The 25,244-nt window shown below is 48.8% G+C and overlaps 1 protein-coding gene across 5 annotated transcripts in view; it reads right to left on the minus strand.

Moving 5' to 3' along the window:
• The window catches only part of LOC146788809 (uncharacterized), a 397,685-nt gene that overhangs the window by 324,636 nt on the left and 47,805 nt on the right, over nt 1-25,244 (minus strand). For 2 of the 5 annotated variants that reach the window (XM_085630390.1, XM_085630387.1), the window contains exon 1: nt 3,001-3,167. The exons of the other annotated variants lie outside the window; for them this stretch is intronic. The gene's annotated coding sequence lies outside the window, so the exon portion shown is untranslated. Of the gene's footprint in view, nt 1-3,000; nt 3,168-25,244 lie in introns of those variants that run through there. 5 annotated transcript variants of the gene reach the window in all.

Here is a 25,244-nt window from a genome sequence, read left to right on the forward strand (position 1 = left end):
CTTTGGTGCCTGCCTTGCAGGGGAGTAACTCCTTTACTCCAAGGGAGATTCTTCGGTCATCCAACGTCGTGTAGATAGTAGAAGTTCTGGGATTCTGTAGCAGAGTTTCACCCAGGTAAATCTAATGTCCTGTAGCCAGGGGTTCCTTCTTTATACCCAAGGAAGGGGTGGAACAAACTCTGGAGTCCCACCTATGGGAGGGTCAAGACAGAGGGGTGGCTACACCCATGTCCTTTGTCCAGTTTCAATCCAGAGCAGGAGCTGGTAGCCCCTGCAACCGGTTTGAGCAGGACTACGCACAGGGACACCAAATGTGCCCCCAGTGCAGACTTCAAAGCACTCTTGGAGTGCACCCACCCAGCCCCAATACACTAAAGCCTGTCTGGGAGGTGGTCACACCTCCCTGTGACAGGAAACCTATTGTCCAGCTGTCCCCTGTCGGAGTTTCGTCCAGCAGCAGGAGGGCAGACTCGTGTCTGTGGCTGGCAGCATCCATTTTGTGATGCCAGGGTCTGTGAAGCTGGTACCGGGTGTACTGGTGCTGTCATGTTTCTCCCTTTAGTAGGGTGGAATCATACCTCCCACACCAGTTACTGGTGTGGAGGTATGATTCCAAGGTGTTTGACACCAAACACGACATGTTTCCATGCAGCTATTCCAAAATTAGCATTTACCGCGAGGTTATAATGCACTTAAGAGTATATGGTTTGGCTACATCACACACAACCCCGAAATAAAGGTTCCGAAGGCTGCAGAGGGGCTCTGCTCATGCATGGGCACCCTCTCACATAAAACCCATCACCCTGCCTTCAGGATTGATAAGGCCTGCCATAGGGGTGACTGGTAGGTTTATATGTGCAGTGATATGCATAGATATAGGGAACCTATATCTAAGTAAGGGGTGCATGCACCACCTTACCCAGACTGCAGTAGCAGACCTGGGGGGTCATTTTGAATGGTCTCCCAGGGGTGGCATAATACCTGCTGCAGCCCCTGAGAGGCCTCTGGGGTACCTATGCCCTGGGTACATAGGATACCATATGCTATTGACTTATAAGGGTACCCCAGAATCCAATCTGTGGTGTACCTAAAGTACATGCAATCCATTTTAGGGAGAAGCAGATAGACTGGGTTCCTGATTAGCAGGATCCCAGTCAAACTAAGTCAAAAACCATCAAAACACCAGGCAAAAAGTGGGGGTAATCATGCAAACAGATTCCCCCTTCCTACAGCCCCCCTCAAGCCCCAGGTATAATCACTGAAGTCAGGAAACCTTCACCAAACAAGGACGCGCTTAAAGGGAAAATGCGTTTGTTAGGTGTGTATTTGATGCTGAAAAGTATTGAAATACTCAAACACTCTGCAGCCTGGTAGCAAGGGCTAAATTAAAAAATAAGTTACTATAACTGTGGAAAGGTATAAACAACACAAACTCCAAGGCATCTAGAATAACAGTTTCAGTTTTATAGAGAAGCTGAGGTGTTTTGTGTAGAGGGGACTGAAGGTCTCGGGGTGAGGGTCAGAGTGCAAACAAAGAAATTGTTGTGTGAAGATGTTGAAACCGTCTCCAGGGGACCCTGTTACGTTATTGTGCGGAGTCCTGGGACAGAATTTGTAATCCTGTCCCAGGACAGCACACAAAACAGCTCGGCTCCTCTTCCAGTTTTGGAGAGTTGAAGCTCACACTTGGGGCCTTGTGGCCCCAGTGTGAGGAGGGAGCCCCACAATGAAGCATGTCACCCTCGGGTGAGTGAGGGTTCTCGTCCTTAAAACGGTTTTAATTATTCTCAACAAGACCCTTTACCTCCTGATCCATGAATTCTGACAGCACTCACAGGATCTTCCTGTAATATTTTTCCCTATGATACTGATTACGTCACACCTTTTCTGAGAAGGCTCTGTTTGTGAGCTACAAAGGTACTGGAATGAAATGAGTGAATCCCGTACCTGAATGTACTGAAGCCGCGTGTAAAGGGTGCACCATACACCAGCTAAAACCAATAACTTGCACAGCCACACACAGCGCCTTATCTCAATGGGGCCAAACCAAGCACTAGCTCAACCCAAGAGAAGCACAAAACCAAAGCTCATCTTAACTAAGACAGGCTCGCTCCATACCCCCCCCCCCCCCCGCCCCCCGCCCCACCAACTCTCTAAGCAAACTCAAGTAAAAAGCCTCCAGCCTGGCAGCTTTCGAGGGAAACCCCAAAATACGGACGCATCTTACACAAGACACTGTCTCATCTCACAGGAAGCCCCCAGCAGCTCAACACAGGAAGAGAGCTGTGGGGCGACTGATTGCTATCAAACCAGCCTGTCCATAAGGTGCCCAGACAAGCCTACCTGACCGTCTCTGAGGGAACACAGCGGCCCAACCCCCCACAGAGAGACGCATCTTTCTTATACCCCGTCAAGAAGAGGAGCTTTCAAAGTCCCCGCCAGGTCCGGACACACCTCGTGTCTCATCTTCTACAGATCAGGGGACTGTAGCCCCTACAATTCTACTGGGTTCAGCAAGGCCCCCGCCTTTACCACCCCCAGGTGAAGGTCCTTCAGACCCCTACCTCCTCGATGCAAGTTGAACCGATGGGATATAAGAGGTTGGGAGTTTAGGCACAAGCGCAGCTCTGTGTGATCTTGGACACATTTTGTCTTCCTGTATCTTCACTGCTCAGCTGTATCTGTGTGAGTCAACAACGCATGCTTCATTGTAGGCCCCGCTCTCCAACCGCACTCTGATCATTGTATTCACACCAAGACCCCCCAACAGACCTCTCTCCCTGAAAGCTACTCTCTCGAGTACGCAGCTCTCGCCCCTGCTACTAGATGAACTAACAGAGTAGTTTGTAGCCAGCCACGCCCCACGTGCCTGCTGACACAGAGGTCAGGCCAAGGTTATCGAGGGATGTGACGTGTTCTCCCTGCGTGCACAGAGGCTAGGTGCATTTGGTGTGGTGTGACATCGTCCAGTCTGTGCCCCTGCTATTCCTAGGCACCTACCTCTGTCCCGCTGCGGTTCCAGCGCTGCACAGCACTGGCCCTGGGATGAGAAGGTCGGTGTTCCTGTTCAAGGGTGGCTGGGTGGATCCTGGATCCCGCTGACAAACCCATCCTTCTACCTGCCCCACCAAACCGGCCTGACAGCATTCTGCCTCCTTGACAAGTGAGGCGCGGGCCAACACACACACACACAGCACGTGGGCCAGGCCAGGCCTGACGAGACACGCTGCTCCTCACCTCCAACCAGAGGAGAGACAGCTGGGGAGGGGCCGGACCTGCAGCCTGGGAGGTGGGGCACACCCAAGGCTTCTCTGCCACCTTGGGAGGGCAGAGGGGCAGACACTCTAGAAACATCACCCTGGGAGGACCCAGGACCTGGGAGGTGGGACCCGAGAGGTGGGGCACACCCGAGGCTTCTCTGCCACCTAGGGAGGGCAGAGGGGCAGACACACTAGAGACATCACCCTGGGAGGAGCCAGGACCCGGGAGGTGGGGCACACCCGAGGCTTCTCTGCCACCCAGGGACAGCAGAGGGGCAGAAACTCTACTCTAGAGACATCACCCTTGGAAGAGACAGCACCTGGGAGATGGGACACCCAAGGCTTCTCTGCCACCTAGGGAGGGCAGAGGGGCAGACACACTAGAGACATCACCCTGGGAGGAGCCAGGACCCGGGAGGTGGGGCACACCCAAGGCTTCTCTGCCACTGAGGGAGAGCTGAGGGCAGACACTCTAGAGACATCACCCTGGGAAGAGACAGCACCTGGGAGGTGGGGCACACAAGGCTTCTCTGCCCCTGAGGGAGAGCTGAGGGCAGACACTCTAGAGACATCACCCTGGGAAGAGACAGCACCTGGGAGGTGGGGCACGCAAGGCTTCTCTGCCCCTGAGGGAGAGCTGAGGGCAGACACTCTAGAGACATCACCCTGGGAAGAGACAGCACCTGGGAGGTGGGGCACACAAGGCTTCTCTGCCCCTGAGGGAGAGCTGAGGGCAGACACTCTAGAGACATCACCCTGGGAAGAGACAGCACCTGGGAGGTGGGGCACACAAGGCTTCTCTGCCCCTGAGGGAGAGCTGAGGGCAGACACTCTAGAGACATCACCCTGGGAAGAGACAGCACCTGGGAGGTGGGGGCACACAAGGCTTCTCTGCCCCTGAGGGAGAGCTGAGGGCAGACACTCTAGAGACATCACCCTGGGAAGAGACAGCACCTGGGAGGTGGGGCACACAAGGCTTCTCTGCCCCTGAGGGAGAGCTGAGGGCAGACACTCTAGAGACATCACCCTGGGAAGAGACAGCACCTGGGAGGTGGGGGCACACAAGGCTTCTCTGCCCCTGAGGGAGAGCTGAGGGCAGACACTCTAGAGACATCACCCTGGGAAGAGACAGCACCTGGGAGGTGGGGGCACACAAGGCTTCTCTGCCCCTGAGGGAGAGCTGAGGGCAGACACTCTAGAGACATCACCCTGGGAAGAGACAGCACCTGGGAGGTGGGGCACACAAGGCTTCTCTGCCCCTGAGGGAGAGCTGAGGGCAGACACTCTAGAGACATCACCCTGGGAAGAGACAGCACCTGGGAGGTGGGGCACACAAGGCTTCTCTGCCCCTGAGGGAGAGCTGAGGGCAGACACTCTAGAGACATCACCCTGGGAAGAGACAGCACCTGGGAGGTGGGGGCACACAAGGCTTCTCTGCCCCTGAGGGAGAGCTGAGGGCAGACACTCTAGAGACATCACCCTGGGAAGAGACAGCACCTGGGAGGTGGGGCACACAAGGCTTCTCTGCCCCTGAGGGAGAGCTGAGGGCAGACACTCTAGAGACATCACCCTGGGAAGAGACAGCACCTGGGAGGTGGGGGCACACAAGGCTTCTCTGCCCCTGAGGGAGAGCTGAGGGCAGACACTCTAGAGACATCACCCTGGGAAGAGACAGCACCTGGGAGGTGGGGCACACAAGGCTTCTCTGCCCCTGAGGGAGAGCTGAGGGCAGACACTCTAGAGGCATTACCCTGGGAAGAGACAGCACCTGGGAGGTGGGGCACACAAGGCTTCTCTGCCCCTGAGGGAGAGCTGAGGGCAGACACTCTAGAGACATCACCCTGGGAAGAGACAGCACCTGGGAGGTGGGGCACACAAGGCTTCTCTGCCCCTGAGGGAGAGCTGAGGGCAGACACTCTAGAGACATCACCCTGGGAAGAGACAGCACCTGGGAGGTGGGGCACACAAGGCTTCTCTGCCCCTGAGGGAGAGCTGAGGGCAGACACTCTAGAGACATCACCCTGGGAAGAGACAGCACCTGGGAGGCGGGGCACACAAGGCTTCTCTGCCCCTGAGGGAGAGCTGAGGGCAGACACTCTAGAGACATCACCCTGGGAAGAGACAGCACCTGGGAGGTGGGGCACACAAGGCTTCTCTGCCCCTGAGGGAGAGCTCAGGGCAGACACTCTAGAGACATCACCCTGGGAAGAGACAGCACCTGGGAGGTGGGGCACACAAGGCTTCTCTGCCCCTGAGGGAGAGCTGAGGGCAGACACTCTAGAGACATCACCCTGGGAAGAGACAGCACCTGGGAGGTGGGGGCACACAAGGCTTCTCTGCCCCTGAGGGAGAGCTGAGGGCAGACACTCTAGAGACATCACCCTGGGAAGAGACAGCACCTGGGAGGTGGGGCACACAAGGCTTCTCTGCCCCTGAGGGAGAGCTGAGGGCAGACACTCTAGAGACATCACCCTGGGAAGAGACAGCACCTGGGAGGTGGGGGCACACAAGGCTTCTCTGCCCCTGAGGGAGAGCTGAGGGCAGACACTCTAGAGACATCACCCTGGGAAGAGACAGCACCTGGGAGGTGGGGCACACAAGGCTTCTCTGCCCCTGAGGGAGAGCTGAGGGCAGACACTCTAGAGACATCACCCTGGGAAGAGACAGCACCTGGGAGGTGGGGCACGCAAGGCTTCTCTGCCCCTGAGGGAGATCTGAGGGCAGACACTCTAGAGACATCACCCTGGGAAGAGACAGCACCTGGGAGGTGGGGCACGCAAGGCTTCTCTGCCCCTGAGGGAGAGCTGAGGGCAGACACTCTAGAGACATCACCCTGGGAAGAGACAGCACCTGGGAGGTGGGGCACACAAGGCTTCTCTGCCCCTGAGGGAGAGCTGAGGGCAGACACTCTAGAGACATCACCCTGGGAAGAGACAGCACCTGGGAGGTGGGGGCACACAAGGCTTCTCTGCCCCTGAGGGAGAGCTGAGGGCAGACACTCTAGAGACATCACCCTGGCAAGAGACAGCACCTGGGAGGTGGGGCACACAAGGCTTCTCTGCCCCTGAGGGAGAGCTGAGGGCAGACACTCTAGAGACATCACCCTGGGAAGAGACAGCACCTGGGAGGTGGGGGCACACAAGGCTTCTCTGCCCCTGAGGGAGAGCTGAGGGCAGACACTCTAGAGACATCACCCTGGGAAGAGACAGCACCTGGGAGGTGGGGCACACAAGGCTTCTCTGCCCCTGAGGGAGAATATAAACTTGAACAGCATAATGCCCTCCACTACCCGGATCAGCGTCACCCTGTTCCGGGGGGAAGAAGCAGTGACCAGGACCCCGAAGCGCAGGGATTGTGTAGAGAAGTTGACCACTCAGTAACTCCAAACGAAGGGTTTAGTTCAAGAGACATCTTTATTGGCCACAGCCTTCTCCAGCTTCTGGCATCAACCTCCAGACATAGAACACATCTCTTCATCCTCCACTCCACACTCCACATTCCAAGGGAGTAGAACCCAGAATGTGGAATGTAAGGAGAAGACGACATCGCCTCAACATTTACCCCCTTTCATATTACTAAACCACATACACATTGCAGAAGATTAAATACACAAGCAACTACAAGGATAATGACCTAACAGATCAAATAATGGGTATCCCCATCTAACCCCTTCTATAACAACATTAAAGATATAACAATGTCACTTGTGATGCATCACAATATCTAGCTGGTTGTATCACCACTCTTTTACTTCTCCCTTCTCCGGGGTGGCCTGCTATTGAAACATGGCCAGTAGCAAGGATGCACACCAGCGCTTTTACAAACAGCCCGTCCACCAAAGGAAGACAACCGCTTCCCAGAGATGACACCCCTTCACCTTCATGACTGTCAGTTCCCTGCCTCACCTTAACTACCCGTCTTTTATTCCACCATTCATGTTCTTTGATATGGACAGCATTCTTAGACACAGCGTCCAATCTTTCGGGGAACCTGAACTTGCATTTCCCTGTAATGATATGGGTAGGATCCTTTACAGGAATCTAATCACCCACATTGATCACACATTTTCCCCCGTGACCCTGTGCCTGGCATCATAACTTTCTTTCATTTTGCTTTGGTATGTTTTGACTCTGGGACGTATGATCTTGTCTGACATTCATCCTCGGTCACATGTTAGCTGATATTTTCTTAACCATGCGGGATATTATTTTGATGCCTATACCCACCTGTCATGATTTCCAAAGGACATACACCCGTGACAGCACTGGGACTTGATTGTTGAGACCATAACATGCTCTCTACCGCTTCACTCAACTCACTCTCATTTTGAACAGCTCACTGGATGCACTCCACCAACGTACGGTTCATTTTTTCCACAAGGCCGTTGGTCTGGGGGTGGTACCTTGCCACACATTTGTGTTCAATTACATTGTTCTCCAAAAATCCCCCATTTCTTTAGAAACAAATTGCACATCGTTCAGAGATAATTTCTTTAGGGCAACCTTCCTTCAAAAACAATCTCTTTAAAATGTTATACATGCAATAGTGTTGGGCTCTTCCATAAAATCAACCTCCTACCACTTACTGTGGTTGTCTACTATTACTATTGCAAGCCTAGATCTTTGTGGTAAAGTGTTGAACGGTCCTATGAAGTCTATCGCCAGTTTGACCAATGTCCCTTCAGGTAACATACACAGCTGAAGAGGCTTCACTTCTGTTTTTATACCTTTGTTGCTGTTGGCGCATATCACACAAGCCTTAACCTTTGTGACAATTTCTGTATCCATACCTGGCCACAAATAGTTTTCCCTCATTTTCCTCCTGGTGATGGTTTATCTTAGATGTCCTTCATGCCCACTCACAATTATCTATTCCCTCAACCCATTGGTGAGAATAAATGTATCTCCTCTCATCAATATCCCATTCCTTTCAACTGACAACTCCTCTGCCACCTTGGCATAAGCCTGCATCCTTACAGGTATTGTACCTCAAAATTGGTCAGATCACTACCTAATTCATTTTAAAATGCTGCTAGTCGGTCGACGGGACCAAGCTAAAACTTCTGTGACTTCCCGGAGGGGTAGAAACTGGGCTAAACTGAGCAGGACCGGTGCCCTCCTAATACCACCTACAGTGAACCCCTTCCGCACATCTAGCACGGTAGAGGAAAACTACACTACCTATCAGGAGTTAATTACGGATGCCCTGGACCAATTAATCCCACTGAGGAAAATAAGAACCAGTAATAAAATCTCTGCGCCCTGGTACAATGATGAACTGAAACATTTACGTCTTTTGTGCAAGAAGGCTGAAAGGAAATGGAGGAAGGGGTACTTGGAGGAGGATAAGTTAGTGCTAAAGACAGCACAGACCAAGTATAAGCTGCTCATCCTAGAAAGTAAAGCCAACTTCTACGTCAAAACTATCGTACAAGCAACAAATGGAACCAGAGAACTCTTTAAGATTGTCAGAGACCTCTCGGCTCCAACTTGTTTGGAAAATAAAGTGCAGGCGTCACAGAAGTTATGTGATGAGATCGCTACACACTTTGAGGAAAAAGTGGCAAAGATCGTTGGTTCCTTTAAGGATAACGAAATTACCACTCAGGACCATGGGTTAGAGGTAACTGAAGGGGTTCCGGGTCAGCAATGCACCTTGGATAGCTTTCCTACCCTCTCAGACCTCATTTTCAATTTAACGGAGCAAATCATTTCTTCGGGTTCACCACTCGACCCCCTGCCCCAAAAAGTGTGGAGGACATATGGCTGCCTGACTCTTCCTTGGCTATGACAGATTTGTAACCATTCTCTGGAAGAAGGTATAGTCCCAAAGGGGTGGAAGCAGGCGGTGGTGTCACCTTTAATTAAGAAGCCCTCTTTGGACCCGACCAACCCGGCCAACTTTCGGCCAATCTCCCTCTTTCCTTTTCCAATTAAAATTCTGGAAAGGGTTGTGAGTAGATCGCTTTCAGACTACTTGGAAGAACATCATTTGTTGGATAGGGACCAGTTTGGATTCCGGCCCAGACATGGGACAGAGTCAGCCCTGACAACTATGATGGATAACTTACGGATGCGGGCCGACAACGGGAACACCGTGGTCTTGGTGCTCCTGGATATGTCGGCCGCATTCGACACAGTGAGTCACCCAATTTTGCTTGAGAGATTGGAGGGTTTTGGGTTAAAGGGACGGGCACTGCAGTGGCTCCGGTCCTATCTGACAGGGAGACAGCAGATGGTAACTTTGGGACCATTTACTTCTAGAACATCTCCCATAGCCCATGGAGTACCGCAGGGCTCCAGTATCAGCCCCATTCTTTTCAACATTTATTTAAAACCACTTTTTTCTATTATCAAAGCATTTGGGGTGGAACTGGTCAACTATGCGGACGACACTCAATTGGCATTCTCTATGGAGGGTAAACAGGCTGTCCCCTTGGAACGTTTCCAAGAGTGCATGCGTCTGACCACAGATTGGCTGCAGAGAAATTCTTTGCAGTTCAATGGAGGGAAGACCGAGGTACTGTATTACTCACCAGCAAGGCTGTCTCTGCACTCGCCGGTGGAGTTCAGGCTTGCTCCAGAGGAGGACTCGTTGGCCCCGGCTAAGACAATACGTAATCTGGGGGTCCTGATAGATAAAAACCTCCAAATGGAATCTCAGGCAGGCAAGACAGCCAGTGTGTGCTTTGGGCTACTGCGCTTGTTGCGCCGGATCCTGCCGATTCTGCCGCAGGAGATGCGCCCCCTGATTGTAAGCTGCACGGTGTTGAGTAGAATGGACTATTGTAACTCTTTGTATTTAGGGGCCCCTCAATACATCTTTCAGGGGCTGCAAAGAGTCCAATCGGCCGCGGCAAAACTAGTGCTAAACCGCAGACGTGATTCATCCTCTACTCAGGCTCTGAGAGAGCTTCACTGGCTGCCAATCAGGGAAAGGGTCCTTTTTAAATCTCTCTGTCTGGTATACAGAGCAACACATGGGATGGGTCCAATCCATCTTCAGGAAAAGTTCACCTGGTACCTCCCTCAGAGACAGCTTCGCTCTTCCAGCGCCGAATTGCTGGTAATTCCTAAATTCAAACGGTCTAGGATGGGCGGGAGGGCGTTTAGCGTGGTGGGTGCCCGGCTGTGGAATGAATTACCACAGAAGATTAGACAGCTCGACTCTTTAACTGATTTCAGAAAGAGCCTTAAAACATGGCTCTTTCCGAAAACCTAACCTTCCAACCTGCCTAATCTCCCCGCACCGGTAATATTGTGCCATATCAGAGCGCCAGGATACCCGTGGGGTCACAGCAGCGCTATATAAGTATCAATACAATACAATACAACACTGTTTCCCCAGGCCATCCCTCTTTCATATATTTCTTCACATTCTCCAAATCTTCGTACTCCACCATTCTGGCATTCTACTCATCCTCTGTGAATGCATTTCCCTGACGGACATCAATAACAGCTATCAAACATTCCTCATCGTCCTCTTCACAGATCATAGTACTTTCTTCTAGGGTGACAGGGGAGTGAGATAAGTAATCTGCTCAAGTATTTTTACCTCTTGGATGTATTCTGTTTAGAAATCATATTGTAACCGTTTGGAGCTCAATTTGGTCAATCTAGGGGTGTGGTCCATGATGATAGTGCCCCCCAGGATATTTACCAATTGCTTGTGGTCTGTTTTTAGAGAAAATCTCCTTCCCTAAATAAAACATTTAAACCTTTCGACAGCCCAACAACAGGCTAGCAATTCTTTATCACAAAGAACACCTTCTCATTTTCTTTCAATGAGAAGGATGCAAACCTCACAGTTGCTTTGCTTCCTGCATGGCGCTTTTGTGCCAACATCGTGCCCAGTCCATCATTACTTGCATCTACTGTTATGATACACTCCCTTGTGGGATTGAAACGTGCCAACACTCCAGCAGACACAATTTCTTTTTTGAGGGCACCAAATTCATCTTGACAGGGGGCACTCCAATCAAAAGTCTTTTTTTTAAGCAGTTCTCTTAAATTCACAGTTTTCAGTGAGAAATCATTCATGAACTTAGCATAGAACTCGCAAACTCCAAGAAACAATGCCAAATGTTCCTTGCTTTTGTGATCAGGAGCCCTTGTTATAGATTCTAAGAAAACCAGGCCTAGGCTCGACCTCTTTTTCAGAAATTACATACACCTGCATGAGGTTATTGTGGCTAACCAGATCCTCACCTGCCACCAGAATGTCATCTTGGAATTTCACCAAACCTTTAACACCCTGCAGCACATTTTCCAACACACATTGGAAAACAGAGGCAGCAGATGCCAATCCAAAATGCATCCTCTTTGAATTAGAATGATGTGTCAACTGGTGATGCAAATGCTGTGAAATGTTTAGAAGATTCATCACGTTTGATCCGATGGTAAGCAGACGCCAAATCGATTTTACCAAACACTTTAGCACCTGCAAGCGTGGTGATAATGTCATCTATTTGGGCAAGAGGATGGGAATCCACCATATAACTTGTGTGTTGCTCAGGTCCACACAAACCCTCAATTGGCCATTTTCCTTCTTTGCTATTACCAACAGGGATAACCAACCATAAATGGTTCACTGACCCAATCTTCACAATTTGTTTGAGAATCTCTGACAGCTCCTCCTGGATGCTGAAAGGGGCATTCCTTAACTTGTGTTTGACTGCCATAGCTCTGCTCTGTACCTTGCTTCTGTGTCTGAATCCTGCAATCCTTCCTATTTTATCACTGAATGCCTTTTTAAACAAACTTGTCCAAAACTTATTGCATCTTGATCAACAGGCTCTTGTTTACAAGACATCCCATCTGTAACCAAGGAAACCTGAACTTTCCTCCCTGGCCTAAGTGTCATTCGAAATAATTCCTGATGGTACCATCCATGTATGTTCAGACGCCTGAGTTGTTAGGAACACAATCCGTATTATCACTGAGATCCTCGAGTGCCCATAGAGCATAGCACCCAGTCTCAGTTATTGAGGAACAATTATTACGGATGTGATCAGTTTAAGAAAAAGTCTTTGGTCTATTATTTGTACTCTCGCATATATTTTACATTTATGTTGATCGATATTTTTTATTGTGTTTTCTTAATGAATTTATGGAATTTGTACTACTTTTTATATTTCATGACACAGTGTTATTAATTGTGTAGATCTGTTTTCTTGATTGTGTGTCTTATGATAAATAAAATAATTTGAATCTTCTGTTATTAGTCTTGTACATAATAGTAGCCTTGGGTATACAGATATATTCTCCTATTCTGAGTGCAATGGATGTGATTGAGTGATGAAGTTGGAGACTCTGGTCAGGTAATATACATTGTTGGTTGCATAGTGCTGTCCAAAGGAAACCTTTGTGATCACAATTAATTGGTGACCATAGTCATTTTTGCCCCCGAGTCTATCAAAAGATTAAGCACTTTCCCATCAATCAAAATATTCTCATATGGGTCTACACAATTGGTCTCTCCACCTTGAACTACCATCACCAAATCTCTGTCTTCACTATGCTCATCCACAGAATCTTCAATAGCTCCTCTGTCAGGCACAGAGTTGACCTTGACTTTATCCTTCATCAACTGAGATATCTATATAAAGTGTCCTACCCTGCCAAAGATCCTGGACTATACATTTCTTGCCAGACATGGGCGACCATTTTACCCGTGCGTAGGATATCAATATCTGAAGCAAAAATAAATTTGACCAAAAAATCCTTGTTTACACTCTTTTTTCTTTGTAAACATCTTACTTTGCCCCTTGTAGATTGGGGTTGGAACTCTCTTTAACAACAAACACCCCACTCTGCTCATTCCACATCAACTCTTTGCAAGACTTGCGTGAAAGTTCTATGCTCGTGACAATATCAATGGTTTCTGTGAGAGTGGGGTTCTTAGGTCTCACTAGCCTTTCCTGTACCTTTTTGTACCAAAAATGCACCACAATCTGATCCTGAATGAGCTGCGAAGTGAAACGCTCAAATTCACACTTGGATGCTAACGTGCATAAAGCTGCAACATAAGACTTAATCGATTTGTCTTATTGTTGTTTTCTAGTAAAAAATTTGTGGCAATTAACAATTAAACTTGGCTGCACATCAAACTGTTTCTCCAAGATTTTTACAGCCAATTGATATTCGTCAATGTCTGCTTCGTCCTCAACCAGTTCATAAGGTGGTAAATGCTCATAAATAGGTTGACCCGCAAATTCTAAACTGGGTTCCAACACAAATCGCTTGCGCTCCGGGTAGTATCTGTTGCCCCCAATAGCTCCTAGATACTTTGTAATGGCTCTGTACCAATTTCGCCATGAAATGGCTGGGTCTCCTGGTGTATGTAAAAAAGGAGGTGGAGCATTGATACTCTGCATGTTAGTTTTTTAGAAAGACTAATTTTTAGAAATGATGTGTTTTTCCGTGCCCACTTGCCCCCTACAACAACACCATTAACCACAACCACTAGTTAAGCTGGCACAAAATGTGCATGCCTCAGTCCAAACACAGTGGAAAGTGCTTTATTGTCACTAAACACAGCACGCTGACCACTGAATTACACTGTACTTTATACCTGCATAAGCTTTTCCTGAAAATGCAACCCGTCAGTAACACACTGCGATAAAATGCCCTGGCCTGAAGACACTCGGGATGTGCTGGTATAATGTGTGGGCATCACAGTGTCCAACAAGCATTAAAAATGCAATAGGTCTCGTGCTATACAATACCATTAGCAAAGCAAATGGCTTTAACTTAGTCAAAGGCGAAACCTATTGCATTTTCAATGCTTGTTTTACTCTAGAAACAGCAGAGTTTCCCTGTGACTCGCATCTGATTTGGAATGTGTTTGTCAGCGGCAAAGGGGAATGCATGAATATATGTACATTTGTTTTATTTTCCTACAATAATGGCCTCTAACACACTTTGGGGTAAGCATCCTTCTGCTTGGGCGTTCTTATTTTAAAGTTCAACCAAATTTTCTGTTTATATTTGGACTGAACACGGCTCTCGTTGGTGTCCACTCTTTCCCATGTGCTACTGGTGCTCTGGGATGTGTTTAAATAGTAATTTGTGTAACTTTATCATCCCGGTCCTGGCATCTTCCACTTAAACCTGACATTAGTCGATCTTCTGTATTGCAGAATTTGTGTAGCGCTTTCCTGCCTATTGACATAATCTCTGCACGCTTTCTGTTTGGTGCTGGAGCGTGCAGCTCCTCGTCTTTTTGTGTATGCATCGGTGAATGTTTATTAGCACAGTTTATGTGGGAAGTATTGTGTGGGAAGTTGTACGTAATAATTTCATTCCTTTCTTTTTACCAGTAATATTTGCATGTTATTGTGAATATTGTAAGGAATGTCGCATTATCAGTCGGAGACACATTGATGTTGTTGGTAATCACAAAGAATGACTGTCAGGGATCAGGGACTTGGAACAGCTGTGCCCATACTCAGTCCGCACACGCAGCCTCTGCCACCAGCGCCCGCACATACACTGGGTTTATAGTTGCTTGACACACAGGGACCCTTCGGGAGAACCGAGGTCACCGCGGAGAGCATCCCCCAGAGGAGACATGTACCGCCCGGTCTGCTGGCTCGTCTGCACCGCTCTGGCTTCGCTACTCTTCTTCCCAGGTAGAAATAAGACCCAGAACAATACCTGCTTTTGGTGTGTTGAGTATGGCGGGGAGGGAGGGCGCGGGTGAGTTGGTTAGGGCAAAATATGTAATGCGAGCACCGCAGGAGATGGACCCCTAACATCCTCAAAACCGCATCCCTGACCTCTTAACTGTGCACGGCAGTCACACACAGCCTCTCACACAAGCACAATCATGCACAGAGCCTACAATCCAAATGCAACGCATACAGTCTGTCACAGCCTAAGCAGTGATACACCGTCTGTCTCCGCACAGCTTCTTCTCGTCACAATGAAACACGCACCTTACAACCATACACTGCATCACGCAGCCTATCAAAACGCACTTATATGGCAACCTGTCATCACAAACACTAACAGCCACCACAAGCTACACGATTAGTGTTTTATCACAAACAATTATGACAACACGGACCCCATTACAAGAGATCGATCGCACAAGTTGTCTGTCTTATACACACACTCACGCGCATTCTCACAGCATGTTACCACCAGGCAAAGAGCAGCGGAGGGGGAGCCTTGCGCCGCCCACTGCCCTCCGCCACCACGCCACTTCCAACTCACCCGGAATACAGTCACGGAGGGAGCCACGCGACACTCGCTCCCCCTCCCCCACCGCGCAGCCACAAGTCCTCCAGGAAAATAAGTAAACAGAGCGCGGTGTGCCTAAAGTGGGCACCGCGCTCCGAAATGCAGTAAACAAGGCACATATCGGTTTGACTGCCCTTCAACAAAAAGCTGTCGGCGTTGTGTGGAAAAATAGTGCGTCCCAGCTAATGAAGCAGAGTGTGTCACGCCGCAAGTGAGAGATCGAATCCCGGTGGGTGGGACCAAAATGAGACAAGGCGGCGACAAGGAGGGACTATGAAGCCTCCTTTACAATCACAAGCCAGCGTTTTGCATAGAAGATGACGCCAGCCAATGAGGAAGATGGGCGGGGCTTCAACTCCACCTCCGAGAGCTTTGGAATCTATATTGATTCCAAGAAGCTCTCGTATTATGAGAGCAGCGCATGCACGCTGCTTTCGCCAGCCGAGACCTAAAAAGATGTTCACACCTTGGCCGAATGACACTCGTGACGCTTTGTTTTAATATGTACATGTACTCCACCTTCTGGCATCGTGTGGAGACGTACTGGTTACTGTTGTCTCCTGTTACCTCTGTGTGTTAGATACATTTGTGAATATTGAAACACGCACACCTACCGGCAAGGCTGTGATACGCTGGATGGCTGTGTGTGTATGTCAGTGCGCCGACATGGCTTCAATCAAAACCTTGCAGATGGTGAGTAATTTCCAGATCCAAAATGGCCATTGGGGTCCCCTACGTGCTGCCACAAACGTGGGCTGACGGCTGGCTGACACACAGGTAGACGTGCGCTGCCTGGAGATTAACATGTGCTGGCGGCTGGCTGACACGCTGGCAGATGTGCAGTGCGTGGAGGTTAACGTGCGCTTGCAGCAGGCTGACGTGCTGGCAGATGTGTGCTGCCTGGAGAGTGGCGCGCTGTCCCTCGTGCTGAGACACTTGTGGTGCCAGTGGAGAATAATGCGCCACTTAGACCTGGAGCAGGCATACCACAAAGGAATCCTTCAGTGCTGCCCACAGGGATTTTGATAACATGGATGCTGAACGCTGATTTCAGCATGTGCACCCGACAATGGTAAGCCCACGAGTGGCCTGTGCCAGCGAAACACGTGCCACACACCAAAAGGTCTGGGTTTAAGTGCACACCTGCCTTGCCTCAAAGCGCTTAAACTTTACATAACCACCAAGTCACAAAAGTGTTTGTGGCTCACACTGGCCTTTCGCCTTCTCGCCCTAAAGCACCAACACTGTCTGGCTCCTCCATGTCTGAAATGGTCCTCCCGATCAGGAGCTCAATCCCTAGCGCCATAGTAGGGTAGACTGCACACCGGCTAATTGTAGGCTCTTCACTGTGGCCAAATCGTCGCCAGAATTGTAGTGAAGTTCACCACTCATTAACTCCAAACAAAGAGTTTAGTTCAAGAAATATTTTTATTGGCCACAGCCTTCTCCAGCTTCTGACAGCAACTGCCAAACATAGAAAACATCTCATCATCCTCCACTCTGCAACCCACATTCCAAGGGAGTGGAACCCAGAAAGTGGAATGTAAGGAGAGGAAGACATCACCACAGATGGTAGGCAAGCAACACAAACAACAAACACATAGTCCAGAAGCACGAGGGCAAGAGTTTAACCAGGAAGAGGTGAACCAAGAATGGAGAAAGCAAGGCTAGGTGAATGAACTAAACGGGAGAGGAGAGGCAATCAGACCACAAATCACTGTCAGGCAAAGAGCCATGAGTCAGTGCAGGTAAATATGCTCTACCACTATTGACCCGGAAGTGGCACCACTCCGCAGTGGTTAGCGGTCTAATGATTCTCAGATGCCTCTGATCCATCCATGAGGGTCGATTCACCAAAAGGCCTGGGGTAGCGGAAGAGACAACACATGCCAGTTTGCCTTTACTTTGACTCACACACACACATGCTTACGCATACACACACTCACCCACTCTTGCACATAAACACACTCTCACCCGCAAGGATACATACAACATGCATTTAAAAGCATTTTTCACTTACCTCAGCTGCCAGGCAGGGTCATATTCCAGCTGATTGCTCTCTATTCTGATCACACTAAAGTCATTCACTGTTAGTCCAACAAACAAGTGGCAGGAAACACAGAGAGTGGCGGCCCAACCAGCGTCCATTGGGAGAAGCGCCCCCTGTGTTCCAGGCACTGATTTTGCCGCCTCTGAGGCCAGGGGTCACAACGCAGAGTCAGAGGTCTCAAGGGGAAAGCCAGGGGTCGCAACTGCAACCCTTGCAGAACCCTAAACGACTTCCATCCCTCCTCCAGAGTTTTCAGTCCCTTCCTTGTGTAAATCGGGTGAATCTATGGTTTACGTGGGATGGGGTACATGGAGTTGGGGGTAAGCGAGGGGGGTACATGCAACACTGATGTTTATGGCAGACCTTATCAGATGCTATGTTGTGCGAGTGACTCTGCAACCCCATACTTACTCGCTTCTGCACTGAAATCCTGACAACATCCCTGTCCATTCCCAAATAAAAAACAATTAAATGCAAATCCGTTTCTGGAAATCCCATTGTGTGTTAAAGGGCGTTAATTTGGGGGATCCTGCATGTGTCCCGGGTCAGCTGTAGATCCTCTCTGTTGTGTATATTGACCACACCTTCTCAGTTATACTCTCTTGGGGTTCAGAGGGCTCAGAAGACCCCTTTCAGAAAATCAAAGGTCCTTTAATTGTGTTTGAAATGTGAATTGTTTTATCCTGCAGGAAAGAGGTGGACTTTCACCCACATTGTGAAATAACTTTGTCAGCCACTCATCCTCACTAAATAATTGACTTATAAGCAGTGCTTAATTTGTAAAGAGATAAGTGCCAGAGCTCGCGTCAGGCGGCCACTGCAGGTTGCAGCACTTCCAGTCCCTGCCATCGCTGCCAATGACAGGACAAACACAACTGCTCCAGGTGTGACAACTCAGACTATTCCAGGCCCTCAAAGTTACAAAAATGGGTTGGCCGGCAGGTATTACTCGTTTTTAATGTATATTGTAATAACAAACAACTGTTGTCATCTCTACATTAAACAGACAGTGCCTCCATGTGGCACACTGTTATAAGTGCCGATGTTGACAGTTACGTGCTGGTGCTGAGAACCGGAAACCACCGGCTCAAATTAAGCACTGCTTATAAGTGGTAATTACAGTTCATGTAAAAGTGGCAGCAGGCAGCAAAGACATGCAATTTCCTAACTTCAATCACTTACAAAGAGCAATAAATGTAAGAAGCCTGAGAACAAAGCTGGAGACTAAGTAGTCTGGTATTCGTCTACTTTAAGAGCTAATTTCAAGTGCTTCTGATCTCTGTGAAATGTGCTTATTGTTTGATTTGAACTTGTTTTGCAATTATGTCTCTCCAAATAGATGAGAACAGTCAACAAATGAAAAAGCGAGACCTTATGTCCAAACCAAAAAGCGCAAAAACACTTGTTTTGTATTCAACTATATACTTTTTATCTGTTTTTTCGAAAGATCAGTGCAAACTTATTGTGATATATATATATATATATATATATATATATATATATATACACACAGAATAGTTATTTGGAACTAACATTTAGGACTTAGAAGTGCACACACATTGTAATATTTAAATATCACACAACATTTCACAAAATACATGGACATATACTACATAGAAAAATTATATACAGTGTGAGATTTTTGACTGTTCTCATCTATTTGGAGAGACATCATTGCAAAACAAGTTCTTTAGATTATTAAGAGTGGCAGAACCACTGTTTCACATATACTAGTAATCCCCAGGTTCTGCACTAGACTGGGCTACCCCATTGTTTTATATTGTTTATTGTTTGATTTGGGTTGCTGCCTCTCATAAGCCACTATCTCTACACAGGCTGCAGATGTGCATGAATGATGATGGTATATTCGCCATGCCAAGTGTCACACATCTCGTGTTAGACTCATTCAAAATACTCTAATCCCCGCATCACTGATGCGTGGTGGATTTGTCATTCACAACAGCTCTCTTACAACAGCTTTTTATGATGTTGTTCACCTTTGGGCAGCTGCAACTATTGAAAGAGACTCTGTAGAAGGACTTTCATTGGTTAGATGAGGACAGTTACCATGGCTACGGACTGCCACGAGACAGCGATGACCCTCCCTCACTCTAATCTAAGCATCCCCCCTTTTAAAATAAATTACCGAACTCTCAGGACACCGGTTTACTCAATAAAAAGGCTACTAGATGGCACTGTGAGAGCCTGCTTCCGAACACTGATTGCAAGCACAGGTACACGGTGCAATCAGTACCACTATAAACAGAGTTGTTGAAAGCAGTGTAAAGATTTAAACAACGTCTTTTTGCACATTTGCAACAGCCTATTTACACAGTGTGCAACCTATCTTATGCTGCATTTAATACATTTTTAAACTAATGATTTACTTATTCACAGTGCTTTCTGTCACATGCTTGGACCTCTTAGCACTATAAATGTATATCACTATTTCCCTAGTGCACCCTATTCCAATTTCCAATCAGTGACCGTCCAGTTACATCCACAGACATCGGAAGTGATCACATTAACCAACCAAGGTGTCCTATGTGAAAAATGCATTTCCCACAATTAAATTTGCGTTACATTTTTTGGGGAAGTTTTATATAGCACGAACTAGACCCGATAAATCGGGTATCAGAGCGCTTTACATAGCACCAGTTTCATTACACAAGGATACATTCATTTTTTTCTTAGGCACAGGGAGATTAAGTGATTTGCCCAGAATCACAGGATGTTGAGTGTCGTAGCCGAGACTCAAACCCGGTTCCCCAGCTTCGACGACGACCGCTCTAGCCGCAAGGCTACATCCTCTCCTCAATATTGGCATTTATAGGCATTTAACTTTAGGATTAGGAAAAAGGCTGACAAAAAAGTTTCAAAATAGTTTGGGGCAGATTTAAAAGTCCCTTGCGCCACCGGTGTGTCACCTTGCGTGACGCACCGGCAGCGCAACCTGCTGCTTGATATATACAAGCGCAGGTAAATCCACCCTGCCTGGCTTTACCTGTGCTTATAAATATTGCCCCTTTTCCACAACACTTTACGTGTTAGGGGTGTGACATGGGTGTTGCAGTAGGCGTTCCCACGCAACACCCATGTCCACTAATGCTTTTCCAGATTTACGAGCAATCGTAAATCTGGAAATGCATCAGAATGCTATAATGTTTTCATTTCTCCCCGTTTTTTTCTCTTCTAATGCGTGCTGCACTCTACAGCATGCACTGGAAGAGAAAATCACATTAATTGATTGTTTTTGTGCAGTAAGGTGCCCTTTCCTGCACAAAAACAATATCTCCATGACACAGGCATCCTTACACCATGGTGCAAGGGTGCCTGCGCCAGCGCATGGCAGCAGATTCTGCGCCAGCCCAGGGGGAAGCACAGAGATGCGTCATATTGTTGTAATATGTCGCATCCCTGTGCTTCGAAACTAACGCAGCGCAGCAAAATCACTTGCAGCACCGCGCTGCGTTCGTTTCTTGTAAATCTGCCCCTGCGTTCTTTTTAGCCAAGTCTCTGACCCCACCCCAGACTCTCTGACCCCACCCTGGACTCTTTGACCCCACCCTGGACTCTTTGACCCCACCCTGGACTCTCTGACCCCACCCTGGACTCTCTGACCACACCCGGACGCATTGACCACGCCCCCATTGTACTCAGGATCACAGTTCCCATACTTTTCTTTATGTGAAGACGTGGGTCTCTCCATCTCTCCTGCCCCTTGTCCAGTCTGCCCCTGCTGCAGAGAGCGAGACAGAAAACGAACAAGATATTTACTCTCGCAAATGCCTTCCTCTGTGTGACAAGAAAAAAAATAGGTCTAAGACGCTTTTCTCCCCACGTCAGCAAGATCAGGCATCTTTCAAAGAGAAGCCCAGAGATGTTGAAAGGCGGAGCCAGATTCTGAGCCATGACCCCCTCCATGACTGGTCTTGTCAGACTCACAGGTGCTCCCCACGCTGTCTGCCAGTCTCAGCATGAAGCAGTCATACCTCTGTACTCATTCAGAGCTCCCCCTTAGGGCAGCAGAGAGAGAGACGCCCACCCAGGGTTACCCCAGTTCACTGAAGTGTGAGATCACGTGTCACTGTATAAAGTAAGAATGCGTTACTGTGGCCTCAAGGCGCCTGCAAGAGAGAAAGCGCCTACATTGAACAAAAGCCAGTCCCTGTTGCTCACCTCTGGGATTACCAGATTACTCCATCACCAGGACACAGTCTCTCCAGGGCTTTACTTTCATTTTACGAATCTCTGTTTTGAGGGGTTTTAATTCATTTGGTGTAATGGAACTCAACCAGGACTACATATCCCAGAATTCGTTGGGACTGGAAAGAGGACTTGCCCAGGGCACATGGAGAGATCTGGTAACTCTAGTTGCTCCCAGGATCCCACTGCTCACATTTAAAGAGGTTAGCTCAGGTGTAAGGGTGTTATTGTAAATCTTTTCAACACGGCACGCCTCAAAGGGACTCCGCCTGGGCGCGCCTTGTAGTTCTTACCAAGTGCAGGCACGACAAAGGTACACTCCAGGAGGAAGGGCACGTCCGTCAAGCATCTCACGGGGTTCATGGGGCCGGCTGGGATGGAAAGAGCTGCATGGGATAATAATTCAGTATCTACAGTCAGACACCTGGCTACAGGTGAGGGCCAGGGGAGAAAGTGAGCTACCTTCCAAGCAGGGTCTGGGGGCTTAGTGGACTAATGCGCCCCCTGTAGGGGCCTGTGTTCAACCTCTGGGTCACAGGTTCAAAGCCTGGCAGGTCCACTCAGCCGTTCATCCTTCTGATAACGATAAAATAAGTACCATTGAGTTGGGGAACAATAAACTTCTGTTATTCAGCGCCAAGATACCCCCGGGTGAATGTGCGCTTAACAAATGCTCGTGTGATGTTCCAAGACAAGGATCTTTCAAGGTGTGACACAGGCCGCCCGCTCGCTTCTCTTCCCTTAAATATGTAACTGGAGCACTTCTGGGAGGTGTTGGCATGTATGCCTCCTCCTCGACAGGCATGTGCCCCTGTGCCAATAATATCATACTCTGAAGGCGCAATCTTTCGCCATCCCTGTCGCGGGAGCTCGTGAAGTCCTGGCTGGAAGGCTGCTTTCCAGAAGATGCCACCATCAACACACTGCGGCACAGGGACTAGTCACGACGCGGGGGTCCACAAGGCCTACTCAGGGGTCCGCGACTGTTTAGAAAATGAAATAGTACTAGATTTGCAAAAAACATAGACATAAAAAGGAAAGCTGAAAACTGGAAATGTTAAAATGTTCTGTAAATGTGAAGGAATTCGAAATTGGAAGCTACGAATGTAGTTGGTGCCAGTCTCTTTACTCATGGGAGCAGAACAAGTACAGCAAACAGAGCCTGGTGTGGACGGCCAGTGGCTTCAACTGAAGCACTGGTGTATAGGGACAACAAAGAAAGGATGTGTTAAGAGTAAAAAAAAAGACAATGTGGCATTCAACAGTCTCACATATCACTCCGTCTTTTAGAAGTGAAGCCACATTTTGAAATATTTAAATCTGTCAATTAAAATTAAACCTTCCATATCTGTATATTTGTTTGGTCGTGAATTAGCTAACGTTCTTCATAATTTGTGTATTTGTTTAATGTCTACTTGTTTCTGTATTTTTGTCTGTTGTTATGAAGGTCACATCATAGACATTGCTTAGGCTGGGGTCCTCCCTGCCTTCCAGTGATGATTCATTTAGGGGTCTGTGGCAGTCAGAAGTGAAAGAACCACTGAAGCGGGGGCTAAATTAGCGTCTTCTGCAGTTTTGGGGTTTTCCAGTTTAGTTCCCAAGTTTAACTGGCAGCCTGCATTGGTGGAGGGGGATTGAAGGCACATGGATGTGGGGTCAGGCTAGTCTATGACACTTCAGCTTTGGTCTTAGAATTGGGGAGTTGTACCCCAGTAATGACTGGTCTCACACGCCTGTGCAAAGTCCTGTAATGATCGCTGAACCCTTCTTCGAGAGGTTTGCAGTGCCATGGAGGCCATGTCAACTGAAGATCCGAAGAGGAGCCGGGCGGGCTGCAGCTATACAGGGGGCTCTGGAACAGGACAGCGGGGGCTTTAAACTGGGAGGAGATGCCATGTACCCGCGGCCGCGACTGGGACGACGGCAGAGGCTGGAGGGTACCAGCAGTGGCTCCTGCGGGTTGGCTTCGCCTGATTTTTTTAATCTATCCCTTGGAGGCACCAGGATAAAGCTAGATTCACCCTACCAAAGGTCGTTAGCATTCACTCCCCACACACATCTAGCACTCAGCATCGCTCACCTAAATCCATGATTGTCACAGGGGCCCACATTATCTGAAGACACTCAAGAGCTCCCCCTGTTACAGAGAGTTGGAGCCCACACCAGGTACCGTGGATCCTGGAGTGAGGAGACCCGGTGATGAAGCATGACACCAAGGGTGGGCGAGGGTCTCGTCCTTCACAAAATCATTTTTGTGTACAGATACGCATTTTTCTATTCAACCACACGTACCTCGCTGTTACTGCTTGTGTTTTGGGAGACGTACGTGTCTGGTCAATCGCTCCCAGTAGACCCTCGTTGGACCTGTTTGTGTTTTGGGAGAGGTACGTGTCTGGTCAATCGCTCCCAGTAGACCCTCGTTGGACCTGTTTGTGTTTTGGGAGAGGTACGTGTCTGGTCAATGGCTCCCAGTAGAGCCTCATTGGACCTGTTTGTGTTTTGGGAGAGGTACGTGTCTGGTCAATGGCTCCCAGTAGACCCTCGTTGGACCTGTTTGTGTTTTGGGAGAGGTACGTGTCTGGTCAATGGCTCCCAGTAGAGCTTCATTTGACCTGTTTGTGTTTTTGGAGAGGTACGTGTCTGGTCGATGGCTCCCAGTAGAGCCTCGTTGGGCCTGTTTGTGTTTTGGGAGAGGTACGTGTCTGGTCAATGGCTCCCAGTAGACCCTCGTTGGACCTGTTTGTGTTTTGGGAGAGGTACGTGTCTGGTCAATGGCTCCCAGTAGAGCTTCATTTGACCTGTTTGTGTTTTTGGAGAGGTACGTGTCTGGTCGATGGCTCCCAGTAGAGCAGCTATACAGGGGGCTCTGGAACAGGACAGCGGGGGCTTTAAACTGGGAGGAGATGCCATGTACCCGCGGCCGCGACTGGGACGACGGCAGAGGCTGGAGGGTACCAGCAGTGGCTCCTGCGGGTTGGCTTCGCCTGATTTTTTTAATCTATCCCTTGGAGGCACCAGGATAAAGCTAGATTCACCCTACCAAAGGTCGTTAGCATTCACTCCCCACACACATCTAGCACTCAGCATCGCTCACCTAAATCCATGATTGTCACAGGGGCCCACATTATCTGAAGACACTCAAGAGCTCCCCCTGTTACAGAGAGTTGGAGCCCACACCAGGTACCGTGGATCCTGGAGTGAGGAGACCCGGTGATGAAGCATGACACCAAGGGTGGGCGAGGGTCTCGTCCTTCACAAAATCATTTTTGTGTACAGATACGCATTTTTCTATTCAACCACACGTACCTCGCTGTTACTGCTTGTGTTTTGGGAGACGTACGTGTCTGGTCAATCGCTCCCAGTAGACCCTCGTTGGACCTGTTTGTGTTTTGGGAGAGGTACGTGTCTGGTCAATCGCTCCCAGTAGACCCTCGTTGGACCTGTTTGTGTTTTGGGAGAGGTACGTGTCTGGTCAATGGCTCC

This window comes from Triturus cristatus, chromosome 10, assembly GCF_964204655.1.
Source record: "Triturus cristatus chromosome 10, aTriCri1.1, whole genome shotgun sequence".
Classification (NCBI taxonomy): Eukaryota; Metazoa; Chordata; class Amphibia; order Caudata; family Salamandridae; genus Triturus; species Triturus cristatus.